The sequence below is a fragment of the Amblyomma americanum genome, chromosome 2 (assembly GCF_052857255.1).
Source record: "Amblyomma americanum isolate KBUSLIRL-KWMA chromosome 2, ASM5285725v1, whole genome shotgun sequence".
In the NCBI taxonomy this organism is placed as follows: Eukaryota; Metazoa; Arthropoda; class Arachnida; order Ixodida; family Ixodidae; genus Amblyomma; species Amblyomma americanum.
The window spans coordinates 3287470-3303363 of NC_135498.1; positions in this window are offsets into that span (position 1 = coordinate 3287470).

Consider the following 15894-nt stretch of genomic DNA (forward strand, 5'->3'; position numbering starts at 1 on the left):
GCGTGTTCCTTCCCCCGATGTCTGCTCTTGCGTCACCTCGGCTCCGCTGTGCCGGAAAATAGTCGAAATTGAAAAAAAAAAGATGGCCGGCGGTGCCTGGCATTCCGTGTCTCATGTAAGTTGCTACCAGCTGCGATGAGCCCTTGAAAAAAGAACAACAGAGACTACTGCTGGTGTGGCGTTGCCGAATGCTACGTTCGCATCACTTTGCAGCAGAATAACCGAAACATAAGAACAGCAAGTCGTCACCTAAACACATAGATAGAGGAAACCAGGCACATCTGGTAAAAGAAGGCGACACAAAACGAAACATTTCAGTTCCAGCCTGACAGCCGCCGCGGTGGCTGAGTGGTTACGGCGCTCGGCTGCCGGCCCGAAAGACGCGGGTTCGAACCCGACCGCGGCGGTCGAATTTCGATGGAGGCGAAATTCTAGAGGCCCGTGTGCTGTGCGATGTCAGTGCACGTAAAAGAACCCCAGGTGGTCGAAATTTCCGGAGCCCTTCACTACGGCGTCCCTCATAGCCTGAGTCGCTTCGAGACGTTAAATCCCCCATAAACTCATAAAAGTTCCAGCCTGAACCATAAACATGCAATCACTAAAGTCATAATCAATTTGGAATATTTCAAATCACCGGGTTAACCCTGAATGTTCCAGTACCAGTGCGCAAAATACTTTAGTTGGCTTTTTGCATACCCAGAAAACATTGCTCTGTCAGTACTTACCCTGGTCCCGTAAATATTTCGAAAACATGTGCCAACGAGAGGAGCAATCTATCAAAAGTAAATGAAGTGTGGGAAAATGTTTGCCAATGACAGGTCTTGACAGCACCATTATACTGCTGTTGTCAAAAGCTGCTATCGCTTTCGATGCACGAAGGCAAGAGATGGCTCGCAGATTTTTTGCCTTGAAGGTATTGGTGAGCGCTATCAAAATACGGAAAGGGACGAACACACAGGACAAAGCCCAACAACGAACTTGAGGCCAATCTTCCCTGACGAACATGCTAAGCGTGAAGAACGAAGTGCAAAAACAAAAAAAAAAGACGGCGCGCTATTCTGCAGTGGAAACACGCCTTCTTCGTGCCTTCTAAAAAAGAAGCGGGAAATGCATTACGGGACGTGTGTAATTCGTCCGTTTGTCGCACGCGCTCGCGTCTCCAGGCAGCAGGTGGGCCGCAGACAGCGGCGGCCGTTCCGTGTGCGCTCGCAGTACTTTCGGGCTTGAGCAACCTCCAGCCATATATTGGCCGGAGCGCCTGTCCAAGCTTGAGAACAGTGGGGCGGCTGATTAATTTCGGTGCCAGAGTTTTCTCTGCCGGAACGAGATTGGTTCTAAACTACTTCCTTGACCTTCTCCACAAACCCTCTAGCCGTGTCGTACTTGTTTGTGCTCTTTGAAAATTGAGCTTGTCCAGGCTTTTCCGAGACCTTAGTGCTTCGCGGATTCCTGCGGTGGTATCATGCACTGAGGTTTTGAGGGCCTTACGCTGGCTAAGAATATGTTCTCTCGTTTCCCTGTCATGCATGCAGCAACCGGAGACGTCAGCCGTGGGGCCAAATTTTTGCCGGCAACACTTCCGCGTCAAGTACCCAGCCCTGGCCTCGAAACCACCGTTTCCTTGAAAACAGCGAAGCGCTAGCGGAGGCGATATAAATCATGAAGTTAAAATTGTAGCTTTCCAACTCTGATCTCCACTCGAGGACACGTGACACGTAGCAGTATATTGAATCTGTTACAGTCATGTCACATGCATAGAAAAATGACATTTTACTGCCGATGACAGTGAATAATTAGCCTAGTGCCTTATATCAGTTAATGAGAGGCAGGAGATTTATTCCCCACGGTCGTCGATATCGCGCTAGCTGAACCCGGTTGTGCCGCCCAACCGAGGAGGCCACGTGAGCGACCACTATGAACGGCGCCACCCGACTGAACGGCGTCGCGGCGCGGAACCTATACTCCTCGCAGGTCGATCGTGGAAGCACGCTCTGGGCCCCGTTTTTGACACAGTCGTATAAAATACTACGGCGTGCACTATTCGAACTTAGTGACCGTTATTGGAAAACTAGAAAACGGATCCTGCTCATTTCCAATTATTCGAAACACGCACTATTTCGTTGGTTCGGCGAATCAAATGCAACAATATTCGATTTATGATACCAACATTTCGAATATTTGCACACCGCTAATAAATAATGCAGTCGACGTCAGAAAGCACAGGCATAAAATACGGATTTTAGGAGGCAGCGCTGAGTAAAACCGGCTGCTCCTATGAGCACGCAGCTCCGTAAACACAATGCAGGCATTACAAACATGCAATAAATGGAAACGGAACGACGCAAAGAATGCATTGTCTCGTCGTTCAACAGTTAACTACGAAACTCGCTGTGCATCGCGTGTATTCAATCATCTCGCGAGCTACTTAGCGCTTATTAATCGGCGCACTACTGAGGTAAGCGCCCGTAAACATTTTGGACTTTATTCCGAAAAAAATGCACGTATACCCATCATTTAATTCTTTTCGTGCGTTTGCGCAGTGATCAACATAATGAAGAACGGAAGTTTTCATGCAACCTTTGCAAAGCACAAGTGAATTCATATTCTTCTATGAACTTGCTCAATGATATGCTCCTATGCTAACAGGAAATATCACTTTGTAACGTGCCACATTTGTTTTCGGCTCCACAAAATTAATTTCATATTTTATTTATTTATTTATTTAAGAATACTGTAGCCCTCACTTGAGGGCCATTACAGGAGATGAATGGCCAAAAAGAAGCATGACGTGCATGACTTGCGCCACCGCAGCATGCCCAAGGAAACAAATATTTCTGCATTCTATCCCGCTCACACCATCATGGCAGGAAACTGCTAAAGTTTGTCGATCTTATCCCGCGAATATAGCCGACAGAAGATAAGAAAAATATTTATTGTGCTCACGAAGAGTAAGATAAGTGGTGTTTTATGCTTCGGTGAACATCAGGGGAAATGTTCGCACTGCTTTCGGTGTACAGCTGCAGCCCTGAGCCCGCTAGCAATTCGGAAAAAGAAATGCCCCAAATAAATGGCAGGGGAGAGCGAAGGTGGAAAGGTACGGGAATCACACCCTTTAAGTTTTTTCTTCTAAATAGCCTATGATGCACGATAGAGGGCTCAGCTAAAGCGGAATACACTGTGAATTCGCGCGAAATGCACTCGATAGATGCCCACAAAAAGTTTTCCCAACAACAAAACTGCAATAAATGCAACTTGCTGCTTAGTCTAAACATGCGATCGGTAACTGAATGATGGGGTTTGTACTGCCCTGTGCGACCTTTAAAGTGCACCCCTCAATACCTGTATGCGCCTCTAGACGACAAGTAAATTCACGTCTTTACTGAGTCTGGTGTTCCGAAAACGTTTGTGGATCCCTACGTATACGAACCCGTGTCGACAGTGAACGCAATTTTCCGCACTAAGCGCAAAAATAAACACCATTACAACCTCTGCCATGCGCACTTCTCACGGAACTTGGGACAGCGTGCACAGGAAGTAATGAAAACGATGTTGGTCCAATATGGCTGCGCTTGGGTGGATTCTAATGAGTAGTTACTCCCTTATTATAAGGAAAACGATGCAAGTCAATATCTTTCTGTCGGCGACAGCGGTCACACACGGGCACAGGTCTCTAGCAGAATGCCCGTCGTTTGCGGGGGCTGCTTCGAGCACACGCTATTGCTTGAATATTCAGTTACGCACCGGGAGCCGAGCAACGGAAGGGCAAACATAAAAAAGCACCAAAGAGCAGCCCAGCGCGACTTTGCCCTTAGTCGTAATATTTGAACATCCAGACTCTTTTTCTATCAGAGCGAGAGCTCTTATACTTGCGTTTCTGACGCTAAACTAAGGGGCCAGATGGTCGTCAATGCGCTTGGCGTTCAGTCTTCACTCGATCGTAACGCAACAGCCTGCGCCGGCAGCCGGAGCTTGCAGCCCACGTTTCTGCCTTCACATTGCTCACTCATAAAAGTGCGAATCAAGGACATGGACTGATTTTGGAGTTATATTGCTAAAACCATTTTCTCCGCTTTTGCCATCGAAATGTACTCAATATTGGAACGCGAGTTACGTGCAGGTCGCGTGCGCCTTTCCGCGTTCTCTTTGAATGACACGAAAGGCTACGTCGTTCCTCTGCTGTTGTGCTCAGCGCATTGGTCTGCAGTGCCGTCTGACAGGAGGGTGCCCGTTAGGGCGTCGCAGGTAGCCGTGCCACTCTGCGGCCCCTTACGTCTTTGCGGAGTGCGCCGAGTCGTTGCTATGAAGACGGAATGCATGGAAAAGAGCGAAGCTGCCACCCGCATTCCCGGCATGGCTCCGCACAATGGGGAGGGGGCCGTTCAGGGGTATTCTATCGTTCCAGACCTCTCGGCCGCTAATGCTTAGTTCTCGCAAACTTGCCGGCTAAGCCACAAAGGCTAGCTATACCTATTTATGTAGTGCATTCGTCATGACGTATGCCTAATCTCCAACTCGAAATGAAAAAGTGACCGCTGGCAAGTAAATTAGTATGCCTTTGATATGAAAGAGTTCCCTTCACTCTGCGTGCACTACTACGGGGACAGGCACAGTCTACTGGGGATTCTGTGGTAGAAGCAAATAGTCTGATGTACAATCGCAATCGTCGTACGCTCTGAAGGTTTACTAGCCTATTTTCTTCATGGAAACTAGCATTGGCTTTCCTTCTTTGCGGCTGCCTCTCTTTTTGATCGCATTTTAGTACAAGTCTAGAATAGGCACAAGGAGGAGCACAGTGGAACTTATTTTCGCAACGTTACTTTACTCGTAACGTACTTTATTTTATTTATCTTCCTTTATTTTGTGATAGAGTGAGAATAATGACAAAATATAAAAATATGTAGCAAAAAGGGGCAAAATCCCGAGGACAATCGCCGCCTCTGCCTTCCGTGAAATCTCAGGCATAGGCAATGCTCACAACTGTTAAGAGTACCGTCTTAAAAGGAAACAGAATAGAACAGTGCTTTCTGTGCTCCAACGATCCTGCCGTTTCAGCATCACGAAACGACTCAGTCCCAAAGCACTTCGAAAGCCAGTCTCGCTGCTCACTCGTCTTCTCAGCACGACTACGCGACCCACCGGAAACGAGTGCACATAGACTGCGCAGTTCAGCACAGATGCCCCCCTTAATTGCACTCGACTGAAAGTTTTAACCGTTGGAGGGAGCCGGTGTATCCATTCAGTGCAGAAGTAAAGTTAATAACGGAGAATATGACACATTCGGCCAACATTGCGGTGGAAAGGTTCACTTCTCCATGAAAACTCGCACTTAATATCCCGTTCTCGATTCCAACATAACTACGATAATGTTGCGGCAACTTTCAGTGATAGCAAATAATTTCAGGAGCTTAGTAACAGATGCGTCAACGTACTCAAGGGTAGTTTAAAACTGCGGACAGCCTTGGCTATTTTTGCAATGGCTATCCCTAAGGGCGTGCGAAAACTGTCAATGCATCACTTTGACAACACGCTCGAGAAATCGCCTTACCGTGCACTGAGCAAGGCGTTTTCATTTACATTTCCGTCCGATCTCCTGTTGTCTATGACCATCCACCGTCAAGAGCGCAACACGCAAATTCACCGCACTCTTTTCAACTTATATCTCAGTCGTAGTCCTCGATGACGGGTGGGCCAGGTTATATGGGCCTTTCTTTGGGACATGAAGCTTGAAGTCGTATGGTAACAAGGGCCTAAGATCTTTATAATGGAGAACTTAGCCAGCTTAGAAACCTCATAGGTGACATGCTTCCATAGGGCCTGCGTGGCTCTAATGGCAAGCATGCTGCAGATCACAATCGCAAGGGTGAGCTATAGTTTCCTTATTTTAAGTTCTGGCTTCTTTCAAACATATCAGTGAGCAGTCTCCTAGAGCTTGTGTCGCATTTATTTCCGGCAGGCATAAAAAATATTTAATCAATGAAGTCAAAGAAACAGAATATCCGAACCAATCATGCAACAGCTATCGCGTGGAGACTGAAACACAAGTGGTGACTTCACGCCTTGAATTTGGCAGTCCTCTCTTCATGGAGCAGTGCAGATTTTTCATTGGGAGCTTCCTTAATTTAGCGCAGTTGATGGCGTCCGCGAGCTGCACGTAATAAATAATTAACGCGTCAGATACAGAATTATAAATACTCCTGAATTCCAACGGCCTGACAAGTATTCGGCTACTAACAAAGTCCCCAACATGAAAGTGCGCTCTGCTTCAGGAGCGTCCCCTCCTCTGTCATAATAACGTCATATCATGGCCACCTCGTGTACTGCGCTATTTTAGTGCACGTTAAGAACCCCAGGTGGTCGAAAGTATCCTAAGCCCTCCATTACGGCGTCCCTAATAACCTGAGTCGCTTTGGGACATTAAACACCATTAAACCTAAACCATGTCATGGTCACGGCCGTAATGTGAAAACTTTCCAGCATGGACGCCCGGCTAAAAGAGATGCGTGAATTCTCCAATTGCTTTACGGTAGACCAGGTCTAGGTGCTGCCTTTCCGCCATTGCAAAATGAGCTGATAAGAAATAGACACTCTTTTTGTCGCCAGATTCAAGTCGAAAAAGCAGTCAAACTCCTAAGTAGCATGTATAAAGGAAACTGAATGCAGAATCAAAAAGGCAGTTCAGTGAGAAGAAAAATAAATGAAAAATATAAAACATACCGTCCGGTTTCTTCTAAAATGTTGCAACTGTATCGGTCAAGGTACATTTGGCAGAGCATCTCCACGGCACTCATATTTTTGTGCATGAAAGCACTGATCCTCTGACAAAATCAACTTAGACCCAAGAAATCATAACACTCTTCCACTCTAGCATTGACATCAGTTCATTCTAATCAATTATAGCATCTACCTGCGTTGTTCCTCCTCTTGAACTTTGCTGGATGTCGTTTCCTCACACAAAAAGAAATTGTTATTTTGCTGATGCAGGTTATGGTCTGCAGATATGGGGCGAGCTTCAAGGCACCAATATTTCGGGTATTGCATTTCTCCTCATCGCACAGTTGGCGTTTAAGAATCACTCACCAGAAAGAAAACAGAAACTAGTTAATGGAATGCGGTGTTTTGCTATGATAGTCTATACGCGGAGTTATTCGGAGGTTGGCGGCACACAAAATGATTAGATGAATATTATTTTTCCTTTAAAATAATATAGCAATTTAAATATTATGAGCATAAAAACTAGAGTTCGCTTGCGGAAATGTATTCGTTGACTTCGCTACGTTTTTGCGGCCAAAAAACGCTCGCATAAAACAAAAACTTCACAGAAGGACATCTACTATGCATTCTGGGCCTTGGCTGTACCTCATCTGAGTTTAGTATGGATTGCGCTTTGCCAGCTTTCAATGCTCTAAACAGCATGCAGAGCTTTCCGGCCCAGAACTCCTTCATTAAAGACGCTGAGCTGCTAATCTACACTCAGCGTTGAGACTAGAGAGCAACATGGAGACGAAAGAACAATGGGCGACGAGTAAGAAACAACGAACGGAGGAGACGATCGTCGAGCTCTCAGCCATGTCTCGGTTAGATCCACTTTATTATGCATTCATGAAAGGGTGCAGCAGATCATTGCCGACCCGCTTTCGGAAGCGAAGTAGACTAATAGCGGAGGCACGCCGGGTGCTTGATCAGCGGACACAATGAGGGGCTGTGGCAAAGTAGGGCCTGCGTTGAAGAGAATTTGTTTAGCCTCGTACCTCAGCACTGCCTGAGCAGATCCTGAGCCCTTCGGCGATTCATAATGTACGAAGAACCACCTTTCTTTACTCTGTTGTTTACTTCTCCTGCCAGGAAGTACTGGTGCGCGTTAGCCTCGATGCACGGGCGAAGAGCTATTGATTATCCATTGTGCGCACCATACATAGCAGAGCAGAGTTTGCGCAAGAAGACCGCTCCCAGGAATTGATGCATGAGCCTCTCTTCAATCGCCGTCGGGTAAGTTTCTTAAGAAGCTAATCGTCGCGTGAGTCAAGCGCGTGATTAGGCAGGAACTGATGAGTAAGCATGCAGCAAGAAGATGTAAAGTAAACATTTAACGTGACGCAGTAACTACCAGCAATCGAACCACAATCAGATCGGAATAACAAGCTACGTTTCTTGTTTGACTTCTTTGTTGAAGGGAAACTGTCATTTGTTAAAACCAGAGCAGGGCATTTGACGTCAAAGACCTCGACCTTCCTTCAGCCTCAACCATGACGAGCTTCCTCAAACTAATCCTCATCATTTGATGTTTGAGTCGGGTGCCCGACCGAAAAAAAAGATACAGACCACTGAATTTGTTATTCTTTTAAACTTGTAAATAAAACACCACTCGTCGAGAGTCGTGTCAGATACGTCGCAAATTATTGACAGTGCCATTATAATCGCTCGTTACAAGAATAACGGTAAATTTAGGCGTCTATAATTATTCATCATGTAGTGTTAAGCGCAAACAATTCAATACGCATGGAGTAGGAAAAAGTTGACACGGTCAAATATTTGATGTGACTATTCAACTGAAGCAGTTTCACTTTGATGATTAGTGTGATGCTTGGACACTAAAGAATGATTTTACTCGAATTCGAAGCTTCAAACATGCGACAGAATTGTTCTCGAGATTAAATTCAGCCGGGTGACGTTCCTAGGAGGCGAAGGTGGATGGATGGAGGATGTGGGACTCCAAGCTAGGGTAATATCCCTGCGATGGCAGGCATATAACTGTTTTATTTCATTTCATTCCCCTTCTGTGTTTCCAATCCGTCATTCCGTGAATCGGCGCCAAAACTACTTTATTGCTGGGAGTGCAGTCACTTGAGCCACGGAAACAAAAAAAAAATGAGACTGAAATAGCCTAATTACATTTGGCTATTACATCGTAATTGAAGTGCAAGCATTCCAGTCTGTTGATTGCCTAACTTATGTTTTGAAAAATCAGCCAGTTTTATTTTCGGACGGCAGAACAAATGACACTGTGATGGGCAGGGAATGTACCACATTGCGTAGGCAGCGTTCTGATTCAAAATGGGCTATCTCCAAGGCACTGAGCTCATGACTTAAACATTACTTGTTTTTGTTTTTTCTTTTCATTACGAATAATGCGCGGTTTTATTTCTCAGGACTCGCAACACCACAGTGGGCTCTGTTATTAGCGGAAGTTAGTCGAGAACGACCAAAAAGAGGAAAATTACCGAACTCTCTCGAGCGTAAAACGCTGAAATCAGGCTCCGAGTCCGCTCTTTACTGTTCCCCATGTGTAAATTTGCACTGTATTGAAGCCGGGAGGGTGTGCTTACTTTGCAGATTGGGGAAGTAAGCGGGAAGCCAAGGGTGATGTGAAAACGACCAGTGTGCTGTGTGCGCATGTGTCTGAAATAGCCGCACCGCAAAATATTGACATTTCTTGCCAGTTCCTGATTTCCTCGTGAAAATTTAACCTGCGAGTGCCTTATATCTGATCATGGGATGAGCAGGAAAGTTCGTCGAGCCCTCAAAATTGCAGCGGCAAAAATTTATTGAGAACCTGAATTTCTAATACTGCTTGGCGCTTGTTGTTTTATTTGCAAGCTATAAGACAGTAAACTTTTTGGCTGAAGAGGTGCACAAAGGTTCATTTTTTATCATCCTCTGATCGATAGCGCACATAGATTGTACAGCATCTCTTCTCTGCAGACATCATTGGATTTTCGTGTTTAGTAAAACTCGATGCATAATAGAGCACAACAATCATAGAAGACAAGAAGCATAGGAGACATTTTTTAATTGGCGGTGTTCATCAATCGGAGATTATGACGGTAATTATTTTGATGATAGTTGCTTACAAAGCAGAAAAACAACCGCATGCCGCCGGTGGTATCCGAACCCACGACAATCCTAATTTCGTGTTTGGTGCTCTACCAACTCAGCTAGGCGACGGCTGTCCAATCTTCTGCCTTTGGCGGGTATTTATGCTGCGTGTAACCTAACCTTGAGTGTTCACCATCGCCACCCTCATCCATAGCACCGGACGTAGTGCGTCCTGCATTACCGCGGATGCCACGTGGAGCGTGACTGAATGATGAGGGCGGAAGCTGGGCGAGAATCCTCTTGCGCTACCTGCGGCATCAAGACTGTCAGAACCGAGGCCCTCTTTTTCTTTTCCATGTCTCCTCTCTCGCTTCAAAAGAGCAAGTTAATTTCAGGTTTATTGTTTATTATTGCTTATTGAAAAAGATACATAGGTAAGATGTACATAAATTGATTATTACAGAAGGAGGTCCCAAAGTGGAAACTGTCAGGGGGACCTCCTGTAATTAATTGCATATTTGAAGTAGGATAAATATATGGCAGATAGCAATTACATAGCGGAACACAGGTGCAATGAAAAGTAAGATCTGAAATAACAGTTTAGTCATGCTAAATTTTAAAAACACATTTTGCAAACACAAAAAGAGAACATAGAACAAGCACTCAGGCAATAGAAGCCGTACACAATACTAACAGGTTTCACTGGCATGGCAATTGAAGGCAATTATGCAGTACATAGTTTTTCAAGTTTTTATGGAATTGTACTTCGGTGCGGAATGATTTGATGGTTGCGGGTAGCGAGTTCCAGACAGTGATTGCTGAAAATAAAGCGGACTGTTTGCCATAATTAGTTTTGACATTCGGAAGCAAAAGATTATGTTGTTCAGCGAATCTAGTATTATTAACGTTACACAAACAGGAACCTGTAAATATAGGGAGAGTAGTGCTATTGTGACGGGCGCGATAAATTAATAAATCTAGTTTCAGTTGGAGTGAACAAAGGAGATGTAAGATATCGAGCCGGCGGTAAAGGGGAGCACTGGATGCGGTGTATGAGCTGAATGTCATTATTCTAACAGATTGGTTTTGAAGATGACACAAAGAAGAAAGATGGGTATAGTACGCGTTACCCCATGATGATAAACAGTAATTGAGGTGGCTATGAATGAATGCATAATAAAGTGAGCGAAGAATATGCTGTTGGAAATAATAACGCGTTCTAATTAGTATACGTATACCGAGTGCAACTTTTTTGCTAATAGATTTAGTGTGAAGGTTAAATTTTAAATGTGAATCAAGCGTCACACCGAGAAATGTTACAGAACTTGATGGGAGAATAATGTGATTATTTAGGTTTACATCTGGAACGCTGACAAGTCGTTTTTGTTCTGAGTGAAATATCATTAGCTTTGTTTTAATTGGGTTTATTTGTAAAAGATGCTGTGGCACCATTCCATTACATTTATAAGGTCGGCATTAATTTTTGATGTTAGGTCACTTAAGTTGTCGCTAGAAGAAAATATGGTAGTGTCATCTGCACACAGAATGCAGTCAGAGTTATTGAGGCATTTTTGCATATCATTAATGTAAATTAAGAATAGAAGGGGGCCTAAAACAGATCCTTGCGGAACTCCTTGATTAATTGTAATTGGTTGGGATAAAGTATTCGATATTTGTACAAACTGAGTTCTGTTAGCGAGGTAATTACGTAGTAAACTAAGAGTGGGCCCACAAATTCCCAGCGCTTCTAGTTTTAAAAGGAGTATGGGATCATTGATTGTTACCACATCTTTTCAAACATTGCAAACTTTCGCATTCTTAGCTCTGGAAATCAAGTTTTAAAACCAGCCTCAACACTTCTCAGACGAAAGAAGTCGACTAAATAAAGGGCACTGTCTTAGGAAATGCATAAAACATAAGACTAAAAAAATTAGTTTGCCTCATATGTTATTTATTCGACTTTTACTTTGCAAGCGTACATGACAAGCGGCACGAAATAAACTACCCATTTTTTTGCTTGCTAGTTTTGAACGGGAGGTGGTATATCTCTGGTCTGTGATGGTGGCTCAGAAGCTCCTATGGAGGAGGGGCCATTCTCTGTCATGTAGAGAAGCACTCAGGCATGACACATCTTCCAGCTTTACCAGCAGCATCCTTCACCTCACACTAAAATGATATAAACCTTGCCAGTCTGTAGAGGCTTTGATATGTAATGTGACGTTTGCAAACGATTTTGCATTGTGATATGTTGATTGCTTTGTACTAAACTATCAACAACACAAAACTAATCATTAATACGATAGCAATCAAACCACATCACTTTCTGTTTTTACAGCTCAGGCCACAATGCCGGCAGTAGCGACAGCTCAGTGCTGGCCTAACTGAAGCCGGATCCTCATTTGGAAAAAAGGTTGGAGGTTAATCCTTGCTGCACCTAAACTTGCTGCAGCTGCAGCAGCAACACATTCGTTCAATGCCTTTATTTTTTCTAGCTTGCGATGCGGTTGCTGCTCTTGCGCCTCTCTCATTGGTAGCATGTGTAGGTGATTGCACTCCACCTGATAGACCATGGTAGCGGCAGCCTCCGCAGGCGGCGGAGGCAATATTTCGTCTGAGTCACGCACACCGTTGCTTCCGTTCGCTGAGGTGCGTTTGCAGAGAGACGCCGCCAGCGCCTTCCTAGGGGACTCCATGTACTTCGAGCGAAATTACTAAGCGCGATCCACGAACTACTCTTGTGAGTCGAAGAAACTGAAAACGTGACTACAAGCCTTGAACACCCGCGCTCAAGACCTCCACTTTACGCCCACTTCTTGGCCTCTTCCCTACCGCTAACCCGTTAATGACTGCAGCGCCACCTGGTTTGTTTGAAAACATGCAGGGGGTCTTCAAGTTCTTTTCGACTGCCACTGCCACTACATCATGTGCCTCTCGCGGTCTCGCCTTACTATATTACGGAAATGAAGAAAATTGTCTTATCTGCATTGTCATTTTTAGAAAATGATTTCCCAGTTACATCCGGATAATATCTACACATTGTAAGCACCCCCTTCTCACAGTGTTTTATAATATTTCTGATATCACATCTAACCACGCGGCCTCTTGGGCTAGATTTCTGTTTGCAACCATGATTTGCAGCTGTAATAACTATAACTGTGCACCGTCATTTTAAAGCATTGACTTCACAGTAAAGTTTATTTCTTCATGTACCAGTCAAAGAATATAATCTCCTACGTAGGAGAAATTCGGATATTACAAACCCAGAAGTTATTCGTGAAACATGGATTTTCTAGCGACTACATAAATAATGTGTTTATAATGTCCAAAGCACAAAGTGAATCGATTAATGGTAAAAAATTCCGGCTCCTCGTTGACCCTTTCAAAAATTATAATATACGTCTGGTTATTATTATCGCCATTTAACCATTTCATGCAATTTGAAGACAAGTGTGGTTGCTCTTGTGCTTTTAAACATTGATTGTACTGTTTTTTTTTTTTGGTGTGATGTTTTTCGCTCCTGCCCACAATACAGTATGCTGGGCGAGTTCGTTTCTAACTTCCATATCTACAGCGCTAAAGACAGGACAGAAGGAACACACACGTCAGACGACAGAGCGCATATGCATGTTGGCCTTTAGACGATTTCATCTGTATTAAACATGTTATACAATGTGCCTACAGGTGGGGATGGGGGGATGGGGGGAGGGGGGGGGGGAGACTAGCGGCAACGCACTTTGCTGCAGCTGTTCACATCGATGACATCTCTGTTAAAGAGGAAGCACTTGATGATGTCTATGCCCAAGATTTGTTCTTAAAAAGTGGTTCAGTGTAATACACAGGAGGTGGTGAGTTTTGAGCTCCAAATGGCAACGTTGAATGCATGTTGGCAAGTAAAAGATGTTGATTACGAGAGTTGCTGCTTGAATAATGCTTGAAAAAAAAAAACGCAGTGCCAGCGAGAATGAGTTCCGAGAAAATACAAATACTGTGGCATTCACCTATAAGTCATGTAGGCGCTGATATCACATCGAAATGTACCGCCGAACGCTTGTGTTTTGACAGCAGTCTTTGATCACATGCGTCAACGACATCCCAATTGAGAGAAACCTGTTTGTGGTGAGGTCCGCTAGGTAGCATACTGAGGAGAGGAGATGCAATTTGAAGGGTACAACATCAGAAAACCCGAAGCGAATACGGGAGAATCGCACTGAATATTTTCGGTGCTATTTGAAATACCACATATGCTACGTAGCATGAAGGCGGGATATGAACTATAGAGAAGAGCAACACTTGCGTTCTAACTAGAACAATGCGCACGTTTTCCAAGAATAAATACGGCTTTAAAGCGCTAGCTGTATTCGTCTGTGTTGTCTGAAACGTATTTACTCATAGCCGCCGCGGTGGCTGAGTGGTTATGGCGCTCGGCTGCGGGCCCGAAGGACGCGGGCTCGATCCCGGCCGTGGCGGTCGAATTTCGAAGGAGGCGAAATTCTTAGAGGCCCGTGTGCTGTGCGATGTCCGTGTGCTGTGCGATGTCAGTGCACGTTAAAGAACCCCAGGTGGTCGAAATTTCCGGAGCCCTTCACTACGGCGTCTCTCATAGCCTGAGTCGCTTTGGGACGTTAAACCCCCATAAACCAAACCATAAACCGTATTTATTCAAATCAAGCGTGCAGGGTGGGCCCCTAAGTGCAGGAGCTGAATAGCACTAGCTGCAGTGACGTGCACTGCCCGGCAGGATCTTCTTATTCGTGGCTTCGCATAGATGATGAACCATTGGTTGAGGGGCGCACTCGTCCGCGATTACGTCAGCACGCCAAGCACGCCTCGCGCTGCCTTCCCCCTCATCGGGCAGGGCGCGTAGCCGCAACAAGACGCTGCCAGCAAGGCAGAAATTTGGGCGAGTTGGTACGTATTCATCAAGCGCTTGTTCGTGTCAGTCTTTAGTCACGAGTTCCGTTCTTGGTGGCTGTATGGAAAATTATGAAGACGCTGTCAAATGCTTTCAAGCGCCGCTCAGAAAAACGGGATTGAAATTCATCAAGTCTTCCTTCGCCGGTTTCGATCACTATTTAGCAACCATTCTGCCTGCCGACTACAAGATCAGCGCAGCAATTCGGACGTCGGCTATCAAGAATTTTCGCTTTCCAATCCAGTCCAAGGCAGTGAACATCACAAAATACATGCATCTATCTCGAGTCAGAAAGCAGTGCAGCAGAGAAGTGGTATGCACGCATTTCCCTGATCCCAAAGAAGGCGCGATGATGTTGCAAGAAACGGATACAGCATGCAGCGAATGAATGCTGAGGTCAAACGCAATAAAATGTAGTCAAGACTTTTAACACCTCCAGCGGACTTGAACGAACCAGGCTCTTTATAAGCCGACTGTGATTTCTGATTCATGGCGAGTCCAGCTTGTCGTGCGTTTGCTGGCACTCGGTGTTCGGTTTGAGGCGAGTTGGCCAAGTCCAAAGCGCTTTCTCGGCTCGCAGAGAAATGGCAGCATCACTAAGAAATCACAATTTTGGTCCCATTTTCGAAACAAAAATGTAACCGATGGGGGTTAATGCTTTGCCTTTAACCCACCATGACCATCACAGAAGTCCTCACAAACTCGGCATCAATTGCGTCGTCACTTGGTGAATCGATTCGCGATTTAGCGCCGGTAATCAGCCGCATGCAATTGAGACGCCCGCCATTTCTATTCTCTAAACCGTATTGAAACGCCCAAAATTCAGTTTAACCAGGCGCCCTAAATTGAGCCTGAAGCGCAGGATCCACCTCAAGGATTGTCCAGGCGGACGCTGCAAATATTCGCGTACCCGAAGTAGAAGAAAAATAAATTTCCGGGACCATTCCTGGCGACAGCAGCGCTTAATCGCTTCTTATTTGGGCGAGAAAGAAAGCGGACCGCTCTGAGATGGCCGGTCATTAGCGATATTGATGCCGTCGGCACATTTTTCTCGCTCCAGGAGTAGTAATCAGCAGTGGCTGGAACAATCAAGGAAGGAATTATTTTCTTGAATACTTGACTACCTTTGTGCGCGTCTGATTTTTTTTTTCTAAATCCTGTCTATAATT